At 44.0% G+C, this 22,923-nt stretch overlaps 1 protein-coding gene and 1 long non-coding RNA gene across 2 annotated transcripts in view; both read right to left on the bottom strand.

Annotated features, from left to right (window-relative positions):
- LOC310684702 (uncharacterized protein) overlaps nt 1-19,482 on the bottom strand; it is a 36,570-nt gene extending 17,088 nt beyond the window's left edge. The window contains exon 1 of the mRNA XM_083456181.1: nt 19,461-19,482. The gene's annotated coding sequence lies outside the window, so the exon portion shown is untranslated. The remainder of the gene's footprint in view (nt 1-19,460) is intronic.
- Nucleotides 1-19,501, bottom strand: part of LOC310684843 — a 36,666-nt gene extending 17,165 nt beyond the window's left edge. Inside the window, exons 1-5 of the long non-coding RNA XR_014514860.1 lie at nt 19,303-19,501; nt 17,836-17,952; nt 16,135-16,290; nt 12,656-12,793; nt 11,815-12,070 (exon numbers count right to left, since the gene is read on the bottom strand). This is a non-coding gene — a long non-coding RNA (uncharacterized lncRNA). The remainder of the gene's footprint in view (nt 1-11,814; nt 12,071-12,655; nt 12,794-16,134; nt 16,291-17,835; nt 17,953-19,302) is intronic.
- Between the last annotated feature and the right edge of the window lie 3,422 nt (nt 19,502-22,923).

Here is a 22,923-nt window from a genome sequence, read left to right as displayed (position 1 = left end):
TCCGTGCTTCCAAGCCTTCATGCACCACGTGTTGGGACCTTTGCTCTACAAAAACTGCGCTGCATTTTTGGATGACATACTCATTTACTCTCCAGATGAAGAACAGCACGTTAAGGACGTGCGGGAAGTTCTAGCTAGGCTCAAGGAGCATAGCCTATGGGTGAAGCTGGAGAAGTGTCAGTTTCACACGAGAGAGGTCGAGTTCCTGGGCTATAAACTGTCGGACAGGGGACTGGCAATGGACCCGGATAAGGTCAAAGCGGTACTGGAGTGGAAAAGCCCCCAAACGAGGAAGGATGTTCAGCGGTTCCTGGGCTTCAGTAACTTCTACCGGAAGTTCATCAAGGACTTCGCATGGCTGGCGACCCCCATAACGGACTGCCTCAGTGGCAAGAAGAAGTTTGAATGGACGGATGGGGCGCAGAGGGCCTTTGAGAGTCTAAAGAGAGTCTTCGCCTCCGAGGAACAACTGCTGCATGTCAACCCTGAACTACCACTGCGCGTGGAGACAGATGCATCTGATCGAGCAATTGGAGCGGTTCTCATGCAGCAAGATGGGGAGGGGGAGTGGCGTCCGTGTGCCTTCTTTTCCCGGAAGCTCAATAAATCGGAAGTGAACTATAGTATCTATGATAAGGAATTGCTTGCTATTGTGTCTGCATTCAAGCAATGGCGGCATTTTTTGATTGGAGCGAAGCATCAGATACAGGTGTGCACGGATCATAAGAATTTGGAGTACTGGCGGACGGCGAGAGTGATGTGCCAGAGGCAAATACGCTGGGCACAGTTCTTTGCCAATTTCAACTTCAAGATTCAGTACGTACCAGGTGAGGAGAACGTGAGGGCGGACGCTTTATCCCGTAAACCCGAGTATCTGGCAGAGGAAGGACCGCCGACAGCCCGGTTCATGTTCCCCGAGCAGAGGTGGGCTTGCGGAGCAACATTGGTGAAGGACGATGAACTGCTACGCTTGATGCGGGACGATGCTTTTGCCAGAGGAAAGTTGGATGAACTTGGGCAAGGGAGAGGGACTGAGGGAGGTTTTGAGGGAAAAGGGGGGCTACTGTTTTATCGAGGGGCTTTGTATGTACCAGGGGAAGCTCTCCGGGCCAGAATCCTCCGACAACTGCATGACAGCTCGACGGCAGGACACTTTGGGCAACATAAGACCATGTTGTTGGTCACCAGAGAATTTTGGTGGCCTAAGGTGCGGGAAGATGTAAAGGAATATGTGCGAGGGTGTGAGACCTGTCAGAGAGCCAAAGGGGAGAGGGCAGCTCCGGCAGGGTTATTAGAGCCTCTGCCAACACCAGGGAGGCCATGGGAGGTGGTATCAGTGGACTTCATCACTGACCTGCCCCGGTCCAAGGGGAAAACAGCGGTGTTGGTGGTGCTGGATCTACTCACCAAAATGTGCCATTTTGTGGCGTGTTCTCATGCGGTAACTGCTGAGGAGACAGCCAAATTGTTTGTGGAGCACGTGTTCAAGTTGCACGGGATCCCTTCAAGGGTCATTTCGGATAGGGGGACACAATTCACCTCCAGGTTCTGGCGCAAACTCATGAGTTTGTTGCAAGTTGAGGTAAGTTTCACCACCGCCAGACATCCCGAAAGCAATGGGCAGGCGGAGAGGGTCAATGCAGTATTACAGCAGTACCTGCGTTGTTATGTGGGGGAGAAGCAGAACGATTGGGTGGACAAATTAGCGCTGGCGGAGTTTGCATACAATAACTCAGAGAATGTGTCCACAGGGATGACTCCGTTCTTTGCAAATCACGGGTGCCATCCTAGAGCTTTCCCGGGGAGGGGGGAGGAATCGTGGAGTGTGCCAGCCGCTGAACAGTTCGCGGAGGAAATGGAAGCAATTCAGCAGCAACTGAAGTTGAACTTGGAGAGGGCCAAGGAGGTATACAAGAAGCAAGCAGACAAGCATCGGAAGGAAGGGGAGACCCTCCGGGTGGGGGATAAGGTGTGGTTATCCACGCAAGGCTTGCCCTGGAAAGGGGGTTGTAAGAAACTCAAACCCAGGAGGGTAGGTCCCTTTGAAATCATACAGCAAGTCAACCCAGTGGCCTTTAAGTTGAGGCTGCCCGAGAGCATGAAAATTCATCCCGTGTTCCACCGGTCGCTATTGTCGGCTTACCAGCCGGGCAGAAGGGAAGGGGAGGTGCCACCGCCAGAAGTTGAGGAAAGGGAGCGGGGACGCCAGATTGAGGAAATATTGGACTCGCGTTGGAAGGGTAATCAGCTGGAGTATCTTGTAGCTTGGGAGGGGGCCACCAGTTCAGATAACACATGGGTACCATCAGATTGGGTCACGGAGGAGGGTTTAGTGGAGGACTTCCACGAGCTATTTCCACATAAGCCACAACCCGCAAGGCGGTTCGCTGAGAGGGCGTTTGGGCCGACGGATGATGAAGAGGATTTTGAGGGATTCTCAGCCTCGGACCAAGAGGAAACGCAGGGGGGAGGAGGAGTGAGTGAAGAGCGTCCGGGTCCATCAGGTGTTAAAGGGTGGAGTAACGTTTTTGATGATACCGAAGAGGAGGAGGAGGAGGAGATATTCCTAGGATTCCCACCCGAGAAGCATGAGGAGAATGCATCGGGGGAGGCTTCTTCTCAGGAAAGGGAGGAGAGGGGGGCCCTTGAGGAGGGGGTGGATGTCAGGGAACTGCAGGCAGCAAGGGAGGAGAGAATCAGGGGGTACAGAGAGAGGTCTCCACTAATCAGCAGTGAGTCCTCAGAGGACAGAGAAGAGAGCAGTGAGTCTGGGGAGGAAGGGGTGCTTCAGAGAGAGGGGGATCCACGTCACAGGGAAAGACGGAAGGGGCTGGGCCGTTGGCTCTGTTGGTTTCGCGGGAGAGGGAAAAGAGAAAGTAGTTAGAGCAACGCCTCGTGAGAGACGGGTCGCTTTGTTTATTCTGCATGTAATCTTGTCGGAAAGCAATAAAGAAAGGAATTTATGGCGGCTGGCCTCGAAAGCGTCTCTGCTAAGTGCAGTCACGGAGGGAGGAGGCACGCATCACAGGATTTCTTCTATAACCTTTAAGGTCTGACCTTCATAATTAATGGGATCAATGCATGTTGCTTTGATGACATTGAAATATATCCAACCATTAAGAATTTGGATCACATCTTTTGGGGCTGTTGTTACAAAATTGCAAAAATCTAGTGTTGCACATCCTTCGACATCAAGAAACTGTATCGTTTCATTCACTGAAAAGAGAGGAATGATAATATGAGTGAGGGTTGACTTCAGGACCCAGTACACTTGGGCAATTTGCAGGACCATTAAGTCCACATGTTCCCTTTGACCCCATACCCTGATAGCTTCTCTGAAAATTCAGAAGATGCATTTTCACCCAAAAGAGTGACTGAAGTGAATGTCAAGGCCACACCTGATGTCTTCCACAAGCCTTACTTTACCTTTCTTCCCTGTCTACTGATACTCTGACCAAACCAAGGCTACTGGGTGAAGTCCACACATGCGAATTTAGTCATCAATTAGATCTTCCATAAAGCTCACAATATTGCATCCATCCAGGGCCTGAGGAAACTCAAAATGGGAATGACAGCTGTTTGCATGCCTGCTTCCATGTGATCAGGGCAGTCTGGGAATGGGGTCAACAGCATGCCAGTGACTGCGAAATGGGAAATGAGAAATCTACTTTTCTGCAGCTGCATTCTGCTGGATTAAAGAATGGATACAATTAGAAGACACTGATGTTCTAGATTTAGAGGGATTTGATAATTTGTTTGGATGGCATGCATATTTATGGTATGATAAAGTAAAGGCCAAAAATGCTTTAAAAATCATGTAATTAGGAAATCTCTCTATAATGTATGGACAAAATATAAAGATCTCTAAGAAAGGAAGGCACCCAAATGACTTTCACCAGTGGAGGCGAAGGCCCATAAAAAAGTTAAACATGGATAGTAAATGGTTGAGGATAAAGAAGGTTATAAACTAAAACCATTTGACCAAGTTAAAGAGAAGATAAATTGGTTACATTTTCACCAGATTAATGAATTGTATAAATTAGACAAGAAAAATGGTTTTGCTTCAGAAAAATCTAAGTTGGAAACGGAGTTGTTGGATTCTAAAGTTAAAAATTTAACTAAAATGTATAATTTATTGTTGGAGTGGCATACAAAGGATGAACAAGTTAAATCAGTGATGATAGATTGGGCAAGAGATGTGGGACATAACATAATGTTTGAAGACTGGGAAAGACTGTGGAAGAAAGGGGTCAAGTTCACTGCATGTACAGTGCTAAAGGAAAATGTAATGAAAATGATGTACAGATGATATTTGACTCCAGTAAAATTAGCAAAGATTTACCATAACAGTGATAATCTATATTGGAAATGTAAAGAAAAAGAGGGTACCTTCTATCATATGTGGTGGACCTGCCCCAAGGTGGGTGAAAGGTTTCAGGGGAAGGTTTATAATGAATTCAGGGAAAGGTTTATAATGAAAGGTTTCAGGGAAAGGTTTATAATGAATTCAGGGAAAGGTTTATAATGAATTGAAAAAAATATTGAAATACACATTTATTAAGAAACCAGAGGCCTTTCTTCTTGGAATAACAGGTTTGTGTCTGCCCAAGAAAGATGTTAAATTATTTTTGTATGCCACAACTGCTGCTCAAATTTTACTAGCTAAGAATTGAAAAACACAAGAAGTACCAACAGTGGAAGACTGGCAGATGAAGATGATGGACTTTTTGGAGCTAGCTGACCTGACTGGAAGAGTCCGTGACCAGAAGGAGGAGATCAGGAGGAATGGAGGAAATTCAAAGACTATTTAGTTAAATATGTTAAGTTAAATTAATTGGAAAAACTTGCAAATACCAGATACGCCTAGGATTTAAACATGTAATGTGATGAATTAATATGTTTAATGTTGAATTGTAAAGAAAGAAAGATGTTAAGTGATGAAGTTAATTTTATAAGAATATTGGTTTTGGAAAACTGTTAAAATGATATACAATGAAGTCTAACCAGGGGGATACGAGTAAGTCACTTAATAATGTTATTAAGTTAGGTTTAAATAAGGTTGATATTTATGTTTGTTTGCTTGTTTGTTTGTCTAAAAAACTTTTTTGGAAAATCAATAAAAAAAATAAAAAAAAGAGTGTGTTCCTCCCTGATAACCAGGAAACCTCACCTCCCTAGGGTGCATTTATATCCCTTTATTTCTCTTTCTCACTTACTGAAATCAGGGACAGATATATTTCCCCAAAGTACTTTCAAAACAAGGAAATACCACTTTAAAGAAAACCTTGAATATTTCCCTTCAAAGAAAACATCTGGTACAGCTCCCCCCCAGTGGTGGAGTTAGCTGCATGGGCGCCCGGAGCAGCAGCCTTGCCGTGCACCCATGGGGCACAGTGATCCATGTACATCAGTGGCAAGGTGATCCTCTGTGCGCAGCGGTAGCAGTGAGATCCTCCGCGTGGTGGCGGCTCACACCTTTGCACCCAGGGGTGGCAGGATGAGCTGCCTATGGTGTGCCTTTTTCTCACCCTCCCCCCAGAGATGGCACCCAGGGTGAACTGCCCCTGCCCTCCTTCCTATGCCCTGCCCCCCCCCTTTGCTTTTATCACATTTGGCCAGAAAAGGTAGTTGATGGCTGGCAGTTGATTGGCAGTTTACTCACCATTCTTTACAATAGCAACAAGTTTCAGACACTTAAGCGATTTATGAGGGAACATGAGGTTTACGACGCAAGAAGTTGAATTCTCTGCAATTGGGTCAATGCACCACAGCGCCCCATGGTAATAAGGTGGAACTGGCAAAATGGAGCATATGGTCAGCCCTTAGTTTCCATTTCAAACAGACACACACACACACAACTGCAATCAAATGGGCCTGCTGTGAAAATCTAATATAAATATTTCTTAGTGTTGCATATTTTGTCCTCAGTATAACTAGAATGATCCTGAGAATGTATCATATTCAGATCATTCTCAGAACATGCATGTTGCTGTTTAGCTGCTTCTGAATGATTTTCAGGATCATTCTAGGGGTAAACTAGATCAACTGAATTTTGCCTTTATCTCACTCCTCCCACCAAATGTTACTACAGCAAAGTCTCCTCTGCATTTGGGGGTGCGGGACACTGGCAGGAGGGTTTCAACCAAGCCCAAAATAGCATCCAATTTGTAGAGGTTCTAGTCTTGACATTTTATAGGGATATTGCTTATTTCATTAAACTTCAAGGAACGTGACAATAATAACATACCCAATTATAAATACGGTCATTGTAATGAAGGTGTCGTTTTCTTCTCATATATAAAATGATAAATGTGTGCACACCTCTTGAGTTTCCAGGACATGCCAAACCTCTTACATGCTTACTGGGTTGCAAAATTTGACTACCAAATGGAAAAGCACCAAACTCCCACCTCAGATTTTTTGGGAATTATGAAGAGGTGCCCGGTTGCTTTCCTGGGGCACCAGGAAGACAAATCTTGGGCCCAGTTATAGTTAGCCTGTGGTTAAAGAATTATTGATACACAAAGTGTCCAAAATAAAAGGATTCTTACTTTCGATAGGATTTTCATTGCATAGGTCAGTATGGCAGCATTCCGTTTTCATCAGAAAAAATCCCATGTATACTGCATTATAACCAAACAAGCCTGGGGTACAATTCTCAGTGTTAACACAGTCACTGTAATGCTTTATTGTGGAGTGGTCTTGAACTGTGAAGAATTAGGAAGAAATATCAAGGTAATTAATTTTGCCACAAAGTAGAGTGGCAAAATCAGAATTTTAAACACATACATAATTTGGAAAGTCTTTAATTTAAAGCTGTACATTGATGCTGTAAGAGTATCCAGCACTTAGGTTGTTTTTCTTTCTTTAATGTGACATTTCAACTAAACATTGTATTGATCTGATACAAAAACCACTTCCCTCGTGATGTGCACATCACCAGGGTTCGAGTATAATTCTTTGTGTTTGGATAAGTGAATTTTCACAAAGCAAGTGAATGGCTCTGCTTGTATTACTTTTATTGCACTGTGTGGATTTCATAGCTTTTGGGTTACACTATGTATGGGAAACATGCAGAAAATAATGCTATCACAACATGAGGTAGAAGTCTCTAAGAAGGGTTTTTATTACACTATGATTTAACTGTTTTGCAACTGGCATTATTAATTAGAGTTTGCATGTTTGCTTTTATTCTCAAAGATAAATAGAACCCACCATATTCTCTCCTAAGTGTGATTTTTGGCTTCAGATCAAAAAATCCTACATTCCATGGCAGCACAAGTTGCAAACATCTGTTCCATGCAAGTCACATTCTAAACTGAAATGCATCTGATACACGTTTTCATGCATATAAAATGAATACTTTTGTTAGTCTTTGCGGGATTTACAATTAAGTTTTTAAGCTACTAAACAGATATGGATCTGTTCTCCTTAGCTGTTCATTTTCAAAGTGAATGCATTTTCAGAGTTAAAATCATTTCCTCTTTTTCAGCAGAAACATCAAACAGCTGGGTTAATAAAGTTAACGTGATGAAGGGGCCCATCATCAAACCTAACCAGTACATGACAAACCTATGCCTACAAAGCTAGCCATCCCTACTAAGACGTACACCACTCTGAATTGAGCAAGGCATAATCTCGGGTAAGAAGGGTTGGGATTTCAGCCACTCTGACTACTTTGATTTCACAGTTCAGTGTTGCACAGTTTAGTGTTGCTCAGGGAGGCAACAGACGAAGAGAGAGAATATAGCTGTAAGTGAACAACAAAAATGCCACAGGGAGAGGGAGGAAAATAATTTTAAATGTAATGTCACATTTAAAATGGAGATTGAGTTGGTCAAAGGTAGGGAGTGAAATCCACATGGTTCTCCTAAACTGGACAAAGAGGTTAGCACTGAGGAGCTATTTCCTCACAACAGGAATTCACATCAGAAAGCTATTTAATGCTGAAATCCAAACCCCCACATACCTGGGAGTAAGGCTCATTGGATTCAGTGGCATTTGCTGCTGAATTCATATAGTCAGGATTGGAATTTTAGCACATATAGCTTCCATTTGGCCAGAAACAACACTTCAGAAAGAAGAAAAGCATAGAGGCACCTCTGTACATAAATGAATATGAAAATGATATGCCCTACATAAAAAACAATTTATCTACCTCTTAATGTATCGTGTGTACATTTTTCAAAAGAAGTTCATTACGGAATCTGTGCCATTTGTTGACTGAATGTGTGGATGGAAGGACATTTGATTGATTCTCCATTGTCAATCGATGCCAACAACATCCCAGGTTCATGCAGAAATATGACAGGGTCCAGAAAACCGTGATAGACTGCTGACCTTAGCTGGAATATTTGCTAGACCCGATTCCTGCCAGAGATTTTTTGAGATAGGGTTGCCATATTTCAAGAAGTACCATTCTGGACACAGATAAAGCTTTTTTTTCTCCTCCTCCCCCCTCCCTTTTTTTGAAAAATCACCCCAAAATCATCTACTTCCAGGTTCTGATTGCATAAACCTGGCCTTTTTGCCAATTTTAAGAAATCCCCCCCCCCGACACTACTTATGCCCCTGGAACCCCAGACACGTCTGCGGAAAACTGAATGTATGGCAACCCTATATTACAAAAGAAAGAAAGAAACCTAACTCACATATTTCGTCTTCCATAACAACTTCACGACAAGCATTGCCTGGACAAAACCGTGGCTCTCGCGAGATGCATTTATTGTAGGCATCATATTTACAGGTCATACATTGTAGTGGCGCCCCTACAGAGAGGAAAGAATATAACTAGACCTCGGTGTCACTGTCTTAAGCAAAAAGAAACCTCCTTTTTGACCTAGCAAAGATTGGCAGGACAACTTACTCTATGGCATTAACCCCTTCATGCATTTAAACTTAAGTATGTTGGTGACTTAAGTATGTGGGTGAGCTCCCGTCTTTCGGTCCCAGCTCCTGCCCACCTATAGCAGTTCGAAAGCACCCCTAAGTGCAAGTAGATAAATAGGTACCGCTTTATAGTGCGAAGGTAAACGGCGTTTCCGTGTGTGCGCTGGTGCTGGCTCGCCAGAGCAGCTTCGTCACGCTGGCCACTTGACCTGGAAGTGTCTCCGGACAGTGCTGGCCCCTGGCCTCTTAGGTGAGATGGGTGCACAACCCTAGAGTCGGACACGACTGGCCCGTACGGGTAGGGGTACCTTTACCTGTATGTTGGTTATATGAGGCCAGAGGCATTTAAATGGTGCTGTGATTGAAGAGGAAGACGATGGCAAATTCCTGAGCTTTACATTATATTTAATAATATATATTTAATAAATTATTTCCAAGTGCTCATGTCATCCCGATTCTTGACAGGCTTTACTTCTTCTGAGAAGCTACCGTATTTTTTGCTCTATAAGACGCACCAGACCACAAGATGCACCTAGTTTTTGGAGGAGGAAAACAAGGGAAAAAATACTGAATCTCAGAAGCCAGAACAGCAAGAGGAATCGCTGCGCAGTGAAAGCAGCAATCCCTCTTGCTGTTCTGGTTTTTATGATAGCTGTGCAGCCTGAATTCACTCCATAAGATGCACACACATTTCCCCTTACTTTCTAGGAGGAAAAAAGTGAGTCTTACAGAGCAAAAAATACGGTAGGCATTATTCTGCCTGCATGGTTAATCTGACATTTCATTACATAAAAGGAATGGGAATTTCCTTCATTCCCCCTTGAAACCAAAGTAGAATATTCAGAGGGCCCGGAATATCCCCCAGAAGGCCACCCATGGCCCATTCATTGAGGAATAGAGGCAGCTTTTAGGATCCTCAGAATGGGCCATTGCCTATACGCTCCAGCAGAGCCATCTAGGGCTGGCCCCTACCCAGCTGCTGTCCCCAAGCAGTATAGCCAGCACTACCAGACTCTACCACTTGCCCCTCTCTGCCTCAAAGCTGCTGGGTAAATGCCCAGTCATGGGAGTTACACCTCCCCAAAATAAGCTGAGGGAGTAGTTTGCTCTGATCATTACAAGCATATTTATATGCAAGACATGCTTTGTTGAGCACTGATCAATTGTCCTCTGGTTGCAGTGTGTGCCATGTATTTGGTGCCAATGAGCCTTTCAGCACCACCACCTCCTTGGTGTCAGCACTGCATGCAGAGGCCATCTGAAATCCCTCTTAGCACAATGCTAGACATGTCTACAAAGAAATACACCCAAATGAATTCAATAGGGCTTTCTTCCCAGGCAGAACATTTCATACTGCAGCCTTCACACCCTTTCCACATCCCTTAACTTTGTTTTTACCAAGAATCTTAATGTTTATTTTTGTAAGTAATTTGCAAGTAAGTAATGAGGCCTTTTCACATATTCCTGTGCTGTGTGAGAGGTCTGTGGTTTAAACAGCAAAACTAGCACAAAAGGAGTGCTAGACCCTCCTCCCATTCCGGACATTTCTGCTCTCTGTCTGTCACTCAAGCCCTTTCCCCCACCCTCCTGCTGGACTCTCAGATCAGAAATAGGTCTGTGTTGGACACGAATCTCCAAGGCATGAAGTCATGGCATGGTAAATCATGGAAGCTTCCACAACCCCTTGCCTGCATGCCCAATTTGCTCCTTAGTGGAGCAATTTATGCCCTAGCAGAGCATTCTGGCAAGTGCAGCAAGTGTAGGAAGAAGGACTCACAGCAGTCAAGAACAGGGTCCAATGGATGCTGGGGCAGTTCAGCCCCTCCCTACAGTCAGAACACTCCAGTTGGGGGCTTTTCATCTAGAGGAAGGAGAGCTTCACAGCTGAAAGAGAGGTGTATACATTGCTTTCTCTAGGACTAGGTAATCCAGGATTCCTTACTACATACTATTAAATGAATTGTTCGTCCTCTCTCCCAATCCTAATCTTCCAAAGGACCAAGCTCCCATGGCACATTCCAGCCAGTTCCAGCCCACTAAATAGGACAATCAAAGGAAGGAAATTAGAAATCTCTGGGAGCTTCCAAATCTTTATCTCATAGATTTCTTCCAAGATTATACTCATGGCTCCCAGATCCTCCTGCTCTTTATCACAATATTCATATATTCATTATTCTGTCTAAGAGCACTTGAAATTATTGACCTCTAGCCCCATTGGCCATTCCATACTCTAGAGGAAATTCAAGGAATGGTCTTGGGACAATTTGTCTTGAGGGTTCCTGACATCAAGGAGGAAGTTTCAGTCTATAGACCTTTCCCAACCATACAGATTTTTGGTTCCTTGGAATTCCTGAGAACCGCCAGGTACAAGCTGCTAGTGAATTTTTAATTGAATGTTCCTCAGAATCAAAGCTTCTGGAAACATTTGAATGGTGGGGGTGGGTGAGCCAAAGAAATCAGTCACTAGTTAAGTCAGGATGTAACTGGATAGACAACTGAGATCTTTTATCTGATCTCTAGTTTCTTTACATATTTGCAGATAATAGTGGTGTAATGGAAAAATGAGCCTTCTAGACTGAGCACATAACAAAGCCAGAAAGTGTGGTGCTTTTCTCTTCATTCAGCTTTCCTAGTGGAACTAGTTCTCCCTACTAAAGAAAAATCAAAACTAAAACCTGTGCCATTAGGGGAAAACTATTAATATCCTAGATTACAATTTTCAGTTTTCTTCTCGTTCTTGGCCTTCAGAAGTTAACATTCATTGTGCCATCACTGCATAGAAATTATTCACTTGAAAAGCCCCAATGCAAGAAACAGAATTTGTCTGCTTTATCAATTTATTCAGATAACAATTCAAATGGAAATCCCTGTGCCATATTTTCTCTAACTACATCTCCCAAATCTCAATTTCCTGCCCTCTTGCACCTGCCTCCAGCATCTCCAGAGATCTTCCACACACTGCCACTGATAGCACAGTTTCCTCCCAAGTCCCACGAAGGGCACATCTACAGGTCAGAAGTATAGGATGATGGCTGGGCATCAACACATGTCACTTGGGTGACATTGAACTTCAGGAAGCCATTCAGTTTTCGCTTTACTCCTGTTGGGATTGTTGTTATGAAATTACAGAAATCTGGTGTTGCACATCCTTTGAAAGCAGCCGTCACTTGATTTGCTCCGACTAGAAAGAGAAGAATGTTAATATGAGTCAGGGTGGACTTAAGGACCCGGCACACTTGGGGAACCTGCAGGACCCTTTTAGCCCCACCCCTGTTATGTTCCCTGAAAATTCACAAGATTTTAGGACCATTTCAGATTTCAGGCATATTTCAGGACCGTTGCACCTCAGAACAGCCCACTTCTGCTGTCTTCCACAAGCCCTGCTTTCCCTTTCTTCCCTGTCTACTTGTACTCTGACCAGACCAAGTATTGGGTGAAGCCCACATTTGCGAATTTAGCCACCAATTTAATTTCCCCCAAAGGCATGTGGAAACTCAAAATGGGAATGACAGCTTTGTACATGTTTGCTTCCATGCGATCAGGGATTTCCCAGGACTGTCTGGGGGTGGGTCAACACCATGCCATTGACTGAGGAATGGGGCAAGCAGTGTAAAGAAAACTTTAAATTCATCCCCTCAAAGAAAACACAGGTCCCCACCCCATCCTTTGCTTTTATCACATTTGGTCAGAAAAGGGTCAGGTAGCTGATGGCTGAGAGCTGCTTTCCCTCACCCCCCACCCTCTGCTGATTGGCAGTTCTACTCACTTTGCTGCAGGCTACCAGCAAATGTTATGCACTTAGTCTCTCCAATAGGGCAGTTATGGGTGCCGATGACCACACAATCATTTGCATTCTTCGTGAAACAGAATGGGCACTGCAGTGGACCAAAACTCTCAGGTTGCACTGGCAAAATGAAATTTATGGTTAGCAGATGGATTCCATTTATTCTGACATGACTGGTTCATTCTGGCCCTTATTTTCCAGTTTGTACAAAGGGTTATCACTCCCCCCCCCCCCCCGGCAAGGTGTTCTAAAAGTGCCATCCAGCTGGGAAAATCTAATATAAATATTGTTGAGTGTTGCTCATGAGTATGGCTTCTGTATGTAACATAGAATCATAGAATAGAATCATAGAGTTGGAATAGACCACAAGGGCCATCGAGTCCAACCCCCTGCCAAGCAGGAAACACCATCAGAGCACTCCTGACATATGGTTGTCAAGCCTCTGCTTAAAGACCTCCAAAGAAGGAGACTCCACCACACTCCTTGGCAGCAAATTCCACTGTCAAACAGCGCTTACTGTCAGGAAGTTCTTCCTAATGTTTAGGTGGAATCTTCTTTCTTGTAGTTTGGATCCGTTGCTCCGTGTCCGCTTCTCTGGAGCAGCAGAAAACAACCTTTCTCCCTCCTCTATGTGACATCCTTTTATATATTTGAACATGGCTATCATATCACCCCTTAACCTCCTCTTCTCCAGGCTAAACATGCCCAGCTCCCTTAGCCGTTCCTCATAAGGCATCGTTTCCAGGCCTTTGACCATTTTGGTTGCCCTCCTCTGGACACGTTCCAGTTTGTCAGTGTCCTTCTTGAACTGTGGTGCCCAGAACTGGACACAGTACCCCAGGTGAGGTCTGACCAGAGCAGAATACAGTGGCACTATTACTTCCCTTGATCTAGATGCTATACTCCTATTGATGCAGCCCAGAATTGCATTGGGTTTTTTAGCTGCCGCGTCACACTGTTGGCTCATGTCAAGTTTGTGGTCAACCAAGACTCCTAGATCCTTTTCACATGTACTGCTCTCAAGCCAGGTGTCACCCATCTTTCTCAGAACATATGTAGGTCTTTCTCAGAACATGCATCTTGGTGTCTACCTGCTTCTGCATGAGAGTGATCTGAATTGTGTGAAATGAGATTGACAATTCTGCCAGCCGGGACAAAAGCAGATTGGCATTGATCCTTACCAGCCTATGAGATGAAACAAGGCTTGCCCATAGATTCTAAGATCCAGGCTTACTCTTTTGAATGGAAGATGATACTTTTCTACTATCCATGATAGGCATTTATAGTGGTTTCAGGTTCAGTCTTGGAGTGATTATTGTGATTATCACCATTAACAAGATCATTTGTTGGGAATGATGCTACTGGGTACATACTGGTTTGCTGTAGGCAAAAGCCGCCCTGCCCCTAACAATGAAATGAAAATGCTACAACATTCAGTCAAATCTTAAATAGGATCTAGTTTTGACATTTTAGAAGGGTTCTTGCTTCTTTCATTAAACTTCACGGAGTGAGACAATAGTAACACACCCAGTTATAAATAAAGTCACACTAATAAATATGTCAATTCCCCCCACCCTCATATATAAATTGATAAATGTGTGCACATCTCTTGATTTTCCCAGACATGCAAAAACTATTACTTGTTTCTGAGCGGGGAAATTTGATGACTAAATAGAAAAGCACAAGATCCCCACATCAGATTTTATGGGACTCGTGAAGAGGAGTCCAATTGCTTTCCAGAGACACTAGGAAGACAAACCTTTCACCCAGTTATATTTTGACTCTGCAACAAAGTAAGCAAAACACAACACAAAGGAATACAGAGAAATAAAGAAACACAGCTCACATGGCTTTGTATGCAATTATATAGAACTACTCAAAGTCAAAACGTAAAAAACAAGACATTTATACTCCACCAAGTGTCTGTTTCTTTAAATATAACCTTTACATAATATATACCAGGCACGTCCAACTCCCAAGAGACTGTGATCTACTCCCAGTATATATTAAAAAATGGCAGTGATCTACTTATTGTCGTTGGAGGGAGGAGGATTCCCCAGAGTTGTTGAGGTTTTTTTAAGGGAAGAGTGACCAGAGTTGGTGAGCATTTTTGCAGGACAACTGCAAAACCAAAATCATGTTCAAGTACAATACGGGATGTCTCAAAACCAAAGTTCCAGCCAAATGTACCTTTATTCAATCAAGAGAATAGAATGTCTAGAAATATACTTGTTGCTAAAACGTGTTCTCCCTAACAGAGAGCACGTGTTGCGGTGGGGGCCAGCAGCCCCCCCCCCTGTTGCTGGCCAGACCCGTTTGGATGTCAACAGGCAGTGATTAGGTAATTTGAGTCTCTGGGGAGACTTCGATGTTGCCAAATTGGAGGTCAAAGGTTTTAAATACTGTGGTACAAATTGGAGTGGGGTCAAAGGTTTTAAATACTGGGCACACAGCCTTCGGCATCCTCTTGGGCTGCATGCACCAGATTACCGGCCCACCCTCCCTGAATTGGGGGGGGGGGTTTGTTTGCTTTGACCTTCCTCTGCCTGTCATGGGGTCGCCTGCTGTTGGAGCAGGGGCCTGGTAGGAATTTTGTCCATTTGGCTGATTGGCTGGTGCAATTTGGTTTTTGCCTACTGCGTAGCAAATCGTCACAACTTGTAAGGTTTGCAGTTAGGCATTAGTTAAAATTGGTGGGTGGAGGGGTAAGTGCCTACCCCCTCCAATGGTGGTGCTGCAAGGGAATTCCATCCTTTTCGTCCAAGTCCCTGGCATCAGGCTTGGGCCATACAAGCCCCGGGAGCATGTGGGTGAGAAGTGAGGGTCTGTTGCCCAGCTTCATTTCTCCCTGACTGGCCTCCGCTGGAATCCGGAAGTCAGTACTTTCCCTGGGGCAAGGACAGATAGCCGTAACCAATGCCTAAGCAACCACTCACATGTGTGTATTTAAATAAAGTTGTGGCCAAAATCATACCAAAAAACCTTAAACAAAATTGATGTGTGAAGTGTGAGTTTATTTGGGGTGGCTTGGGGACCTCGACACACAAAGGATAATCCACACGCTGGATGAAAACAACCCACTTTCCAGTGAGTGTTGTAGCCTTACTCTCAATCACTCAAACCACTCTGATAGAGCCTCAGCTGTGTGAAATCCCAAGTGGGACTCCGACGGCGAGATCACTGGATGCAAATCTCTGTTTCGAATGTCTTCTTTCAGTCCGTCCACAATGGAATGATAAGACAGCAAAACACTTGTTCAAGTAGGTAAGTCAGCTCCTTACACATTCTGTAAGGGCTGAAGTATATTATGCATATATTATGGAAAGGCTATATTAAAAGGAATGGACACTTGGTGGAATATAAGTGTCTTATTATTACATTTTGTCTTTGGGAAGTTCTATATTTTGCCTCTGGACAAGAATTGTTGATACAGAAAGTGTCCAAAATACTAGGGCCCTTACATTGAATAGGGTTTTCGTTGCATAGGTCAGTATTGCAGCATTCAGCTTGCATCCGAAAGAATTGGGGAGTTCCTCCAGAAAAAGAAAAGGTGCCTGGGATACAATCCTGAGTGTTAGCGCTGTCACTGTAAGTAAGGCTGAGGGTGTCTTCAGCAGCTGTGAAGAAGAATTAGAGAGGAATATCGAATCAACCATTTTTGCCCCAGATTTTTTTATTGGGGAAAAAAAGGAAGAAAGGAAGGAAGGAAGGGAGCAAACTTTGGCTGTTTGAATATATAAATCTGCAGAAGATATAGCAAGGTTTGGGCAAAATGTATTACATTGTAAAAATGTAAAAATGATAGCAGGACCTAGGGGGAGCAAGTAAAATCATTTTAAATGTAATGTCACTTTTAAAATGGAGATTGGGGTGATGGGCAGTCATACCCAGGTGGTTCTCCCAAATTGGACAAAGAGGCTACGACTGAGGAGCACGGATAAAATTCAGAAGTAACCAAAGAGATTTTTTTTCCATCTGAAAAGAACAATAATGATTTATGTGTTCCCTTGGCTTTTAAATTTTACAGCAGGAAGCTATTTAAGGCTGAAATCTGAACCCCCACACATCTGGAAGTAACACTCACTGAATTCATTGGGATTTGCTTCTGAGCTCACATAGTTAGGATTTGAATTTTAGTGCATATAGCATGAATTTGGTCAGAAACAAAACTTCAGAAAGAAGAAAAGCAAAGAGGCACCTCTATACATCAATGAGTAGGAAATTATATACATTGAAAAAGTATGTGCCTATTAATGTATCGTGTGTACACGTTTAAAAAGTAGTTCATTATAGAATCTGTGCCATGTTTTGATTGAATGGGTGGATGGAAGGACATTTGATTGATTGTCCATTGTCTGTGGATTCCTACAACATCCCATGCAGGAAGATGATGGGGGCCAGAAAGACTATACACTAGAATCTTTTCTAGGCCTGGTTCATGCCAGGGATCGTGCCTGGTCCCAACAGCCAACCTCACTATTCTCAATTTCAGCAGAACATCGAAGAAAATCAGATATAGAATTGTTGGTTTACAATATCTGACTGTATCATATTTAGGAGGCTCCTGAAAAATGGACTCCCACATACTTAGCCTTGAAGTGTTAAAAAAAACCTAAATCAATCTTTTAGCTTTTTCACTGAAGACAGAACATTTGGAGGGGAGAAATCCTGGTTAAGAGATGAATCACTAAATATGTCAGGTGCTCCCCTTGTAATATCATACAACTCAGAAATCTTTCTGGAGAATCCTTCATGCCCATTAATAAAGTTGTAGTCCACATAATTCCTTCTGTGAGGAGAAGATGTTGAACGCAGGCAGACTCTTCTGTATATTTTACAGAAGACTTTTGGGCTGAGTCACATGTGTATGGATTTTACTGTAATTCTTTGATCGCACAGAGCATGGTAATTTCTGAGTGTGTGGAAGGCCTCCGTTGAGAAGGGTTCTTTGTACATGGGTGCGGGGGGGAAAGAAAACTTACTCACATACAGTGGTGTAGCGTTGGGGGTGCAGGGGGGCCGGCCGCACCAGGAGCAACATCTGGGGGTTAGGGTTAGGGGGCGCAAATCCACAGGTTAGGGGGCGCAAATCCACGGGTTAGGGGGCGCAAATTACTTGCCTTGCTCCGGGGGTGGACAACTCATGCTACGCTTCTCCTCACATAGATTGCTTTGTAGAGCAACTTCACGGCAAGTTTCTTCTGAACATTTACGTGCCTGTCGCAGGAGACAAGTGTTCCTGTACATATATAGACATGTCATACATTGTAGTGATGCCCCTACAGAGAGAAAGGAAGATCACAAAAGCTCAGTGTCGTGATCATATGCCCCAGGCATCTCCATTTTGCTGACTCAAGGAAAAAAAGGTATAAAAAGACAATTCTTGGATGCCAAGAGAGAACCCCAGTAGCAACTTAAAATCACAAAATAGACAGCAAAATAAACCCTTAATATATAACTTTCTAAGTTCTTTCCAAAGTTCTCCTCTTTTAATTGCATAGAGAAAGACCACGCATAATATCATAGGATTTTAAATTTGGAAGGGACCCCACAGAACATCTCCTCCAACCCCCTATGATGCAGGAATCTCAACTAAGCATCCATGATGGATGGCCATCCAGCCTCTGCTTAAAATCCTCCAAGAAGGAGAGTCCATAACTTCCAGAGGGAGACCATTGCACAGTCAAACTGCTGTTGCTGTCAGAAAGTTCTCCCTGATGTTTAGTTGGAATCTTCTTTCTTGTAACCTGAATCCATTAGCTTGGGTTCTAGATTTCCTGCAGTTGTGACTCTAAATAAGTAATTTGTTTACTCACAATATTATGACTTCCTTGCATAAGTGTTTTGTGGACCATCAAGCAATCTTCATAATGAGATGTTTCCTCTTTCATCTGTTGAAAGTATTTTTTAAAGCTCTGCCACATCTTGCTGAATCGACTTCAAGGCTTGAATCTGACCAGGATTTCCTTCAACAAGTTTGTATAAGAACCCTCCTCCGCAATTTTCCCTGGCTCGGCAGATAATGACGCAGCTGGAATTAAGCTAGCTGCTATTTGCTTAGATCTCTACTCTTAACATGCCACTGCAGTTCTGGAGCAATAGCTCATTAAAAGCAAGATAATATGTGATGAAGTTTTATTCCCCCCCCCTCACCCCCTTGCCTGCATGCCCAATTTGCTCCCTAATGGAGCAATCCAAGCCTTAGCATAGCATGCTGGCAAGTGCAGCAGGTGGAGGTAGGGGGCCACAGCAGCCAAGAACAGGGTCCAATGGAGGCTGGGGCAGTTCAACCCTTCCATGACATCAAAACACTCCATTGAGGGACTTTTCCTTGACAGGAAGGAGATCTTTGCAGCAGGGGGAGCCTGATTGGCATCAACATTCCTAGATTGCACTCCTTTGGTGTAGAGATAACTATGATAGTGTTAGGGGACTTTGGTAACTTGTATGATTCACTTTCTCATCGCACCAAGATTCCCAGATTCTCCTGCTCTTCATCCTAATATCCATCTATTCAATACCCCATCCAGGAGCAGATGAAGTTCTTGACCTCCTTTCTCTAGCTCTGCTGACCCCCTCCCTATTCTAGAGGAAGTTAATGGAACACAGAATCTCTGGTTTCTACTCACCTACTGAAAACAAGCTCAAGAGGAGGCCTGTGCACAGAAGAATTCTCATGGTGTTGGGATAATCAAGAGCTGAGAAGGACTTCAAGAAGACCTGGTCCCAAAAAGGCAATGGATACAGCTATGAGCTTACAGAGGAATTTATAGTCAGGGATGGGAACCTCAAGCAGCACTTGCGAATGACTGGTTTAATGAGACGTGGAAACTGGCACAAATGGAGGCAGCATGTTTTCCCAGAGAGCCTCTGATGTGATCTTGGAACACAAAGCAATTTTGAAATTGCATGCAATCTTTTCCAGGAACACCATGAAATTTTGGCAAATGAGAATCCACGTTATCCCCAGTGTTCTTCACAGTGGATACGGGAAAGCATTTTCACAATCATATTCACAGGGGTCAGAGACCCCTCAAGTATCCTGATTTATTTGGGACATCACGGATTGGCAGAAGCTACCCCAGCTTCTGTTCCCAATCCTGAATGCCCCAATTTTGATCCCTCGCACCGGTCACGCCAGCTGTTTTAGGGTTCCGCTGTGGTGCGAGTCCACAAACAGGACCAAAAACAGGACCAAAAAATGGAAGGAAAACTTACCTTGACCTCCTCTTGTGGTGGTTCATCTCCAAGACCAGAGGAGGAGGTGAAGATAGCTGCGCTGCAACAGGAAACAGTCTGCGCTGCATCAGGAGGTGCAGCATAGGCTGGCAGGCCTTCGCCGCTCACATCTCCAGAGAAGTGGGCAGTTTGATGTGGCCTACCGGAAGTCCAGCCTGGCCTCTGCTGCCTCCAGAAAAGAGAGTGGTTTGGTGCAGCCTGCTGGAAGGCTGTGCTGGCCTCTGCTGCATGCTGCACCAGACTCCACCACATCTCCCAACACTCCTGAGAAGGAGGAAGAGTGCTCAAAGGTAGGTGCAGTGCTTTTTTTCTGGGGGGACACAGGGGCACACATACTCCTAAACATGTTGTGAATCTAAGTTTTGCCACATTGAGGAGCAGGATTTCAATGAGTAGGAAATGAGAGTACCCCTAAACATTTTTAGGGGGGAGCACTGGGGGAAGGGGCACGAGAAAAGAATGGGGTGTTGGTTGTGGGCCCCTAACTGCCCTCCCAAAATGTTGGAAGGTATGGGGTCAATTTGTACATCACACAAGCTTCTCATCCAGGCAGTTTGGTATCTCTTGGACTTTACCCTTTCAGCCAAGCTACTTTGGATGGTCAATTATTTAGTATTCCAGAATTCATTTATTTTAAAAAATATTATCCATTCTTAAGCAATAAGAGCTTTGCTATGGATGTTGGACTACCAGTCTTTTCAACATAGACCAGAACTCTGGAAATAGGAATTGTTGTGGCCACTCTAATTTTGTGTCCCAAGCAGGAGCAAATTTTGAAGAATATTGAAAAAACCATCCCACACAGTGCTCACTACTGGAGTCCCACATGGAAGGTCATAGAGTGTTTTTTTAGTCTGTATCTATCTCTGTGTTTGGGGGGGGGGTGTTAAAAAAAGGTTGGGGTGTTTACCTACTACTACAGACTTTGGTTTTAATGCAGGCCAAAATCTGCATAACCATTAATCCACTGTGAATGGTGCTGATAGGGAGCAAGGTGAATAAATTGCTTTCTCTCCTTTGGCTTAAACTGCATTTCCTCACTTTTTCTCTCCATTTGTTAATAACAACTATGTTTCTCCTCTCTCTAAGCTTAGTCTTCCCTCCCAGGGCCCCTCAAAGTGGCAAGAGCTTTGTTATCTCTTGGCCCACTCTTCAGGACTTTTTTATTATTATTTTTTACTGGAAATTGCTGGGGAAAGCTGAGGTGAAAGTAGCGGCCAGTCTAGCTTAATGCCACCATCCCTGTATTTTTAGGTGCTTCTGCCAAATCATCCTTGGCATTTACTCTATGCATCCTTCCTCTATCACAGTGATGGCAGGGGCGGAGGAAGGGATGTGTGGTACAGGCGGGCCGCCCCAGGTGTCACCACTGAGGGGGTCACAAAATGCTGTGTGACACTCACCGCGGGGCCTGCAGTGCACTCAAGCCATGCGTCTCTCCTGGGAGAGACATGGTGGCTTGGGCACCCACAGACTCCATGCTGCCCCAAACAGTCCATCTACCGCCTCCCCCTCAGCTGTAGGGCAGCTGAGTGGGAGGAGACAGACAGACTCCTCAGAGGCCCCACAGAGCGTCCTGTCCCAGGTGAGTGATGGAGAAAGTTTTCATGTATTTCATGTACACAAGGCTTCCTTTACAAATTCTCGAGCATATATATTTGAGCCATGAGATGGCCTTATAGCTTTTTTACATCTCTATGAAATCCCAGTTTGGAGGCTTTTCAGAAGTTAATGAAAATGCGTTGAACTTTGGCTTAGGTTAAGGGTGGGTTGTGCTGTTGCATATTTCATCTCGTATCAGAACACAAGGAGCCACCAAAATTAATGTTCTTTGGCTGCTGGCATCCGTGAGCTGCAGCGAACATGTACAGAGTGTCAAGAAAATTGTTCGCCCACTTAGGGCCCTGGCCAAAAGCTGACAATTACTGGTATTCTGAGGCAGCTGTTGCATCTAGGTTTTCTGTCTTTGAGGCCAGGGATGAAAAATTGGAAGCAGTTTTATCTGTGGGAAAGTGTATATGTGAAAGTACCAGGACATTCTAATTTTGAAGCCTGATTGCTTGAGGAAATTCACCCCAGTTAATATGCTTATTATTACAAAGCAAGCCTATACTGGTGGTTTGGGGTTAGGGTTAGGATCTGTCAATAGCACCCACGTCCACCCCTAACTGGAATCACCAGCACATTCTGAATATATTCCAAAGTACCTTCCTTAGAACAGATTGGAGCATTCCCATAGAGAAGCCAATAATGTGTTTTCTGGGGCAAAATCATTACTTTTCACATGGCATGTCTACTGTGAAAAATTTGTCCTCTCAGATAGTTCCCTCACCCAGGATCAGTTTATGGCCTCACTCAAATCCCACTGTCTTTATTGGCACTTGGCATGGGGGTTCAGTCTTTCTATGGTTTCCTGAGGCCCTTAACCAAGAGTAAACTGATGTTGGGAGACAATTATCAGCTGGCATAACTAGATGGGGTGGAGACCAGTGTCTGCAATATAGTGATGATGGTCATCAGCCTCTTTCACTGGGATTGTAAGCTCACTGGTGTCGTTTGATGAAATGCTTGTTCTGGAACACTGTTCCAACCTGCCTGTTTTATTGCTACCCAATTTCATTGTTAATCTGGACCCTCCTAGGCTTTATATATATATATCCATCACACACAGCAGTTAGAGTATGTTTCATGCACGCAATAGAGCATCCATGATGGATTAAAGTGGATGAAATTATGCCATATCTGTGTCTCTTCTGTAGAAGCTGTGTGGACCTTTGATCACATTTTTTGCTGTTTTAGATAAGACTAATGGAAACCTTAGCATCATGATAAGAGCAGTAGAAAAATATCTAGGCTACCAATGCAAAAGGGAAAGCATAAGATGTTTTGGAAAAGCAGCAATGGAGTGTGCCAACATGCCCATGACACAGCAGAGATCACAGTTGTTTATTTCCCACCCCTTACTGCATGCATCCATCCATCTTGCAAGACAATGAAGTGCACCTACAGGG

The sequence above is a fragment of the Podarcis tiliguerta genome (assembly GCF_965153285.1).
Source record: "Podarcis tiliguerta genome assembly, chromosome: 8".
Taxonomy (NCBI): domain Eukaryota; kingdom Metazoa; phylum Chordata; class Lepidosauria; order Squamata; family Lacertidae; genus Podarcis; species Podarcis tiliguerta.
This window is presented reverse-complemented; position numbering and strand designations above follow the sequence as displayed.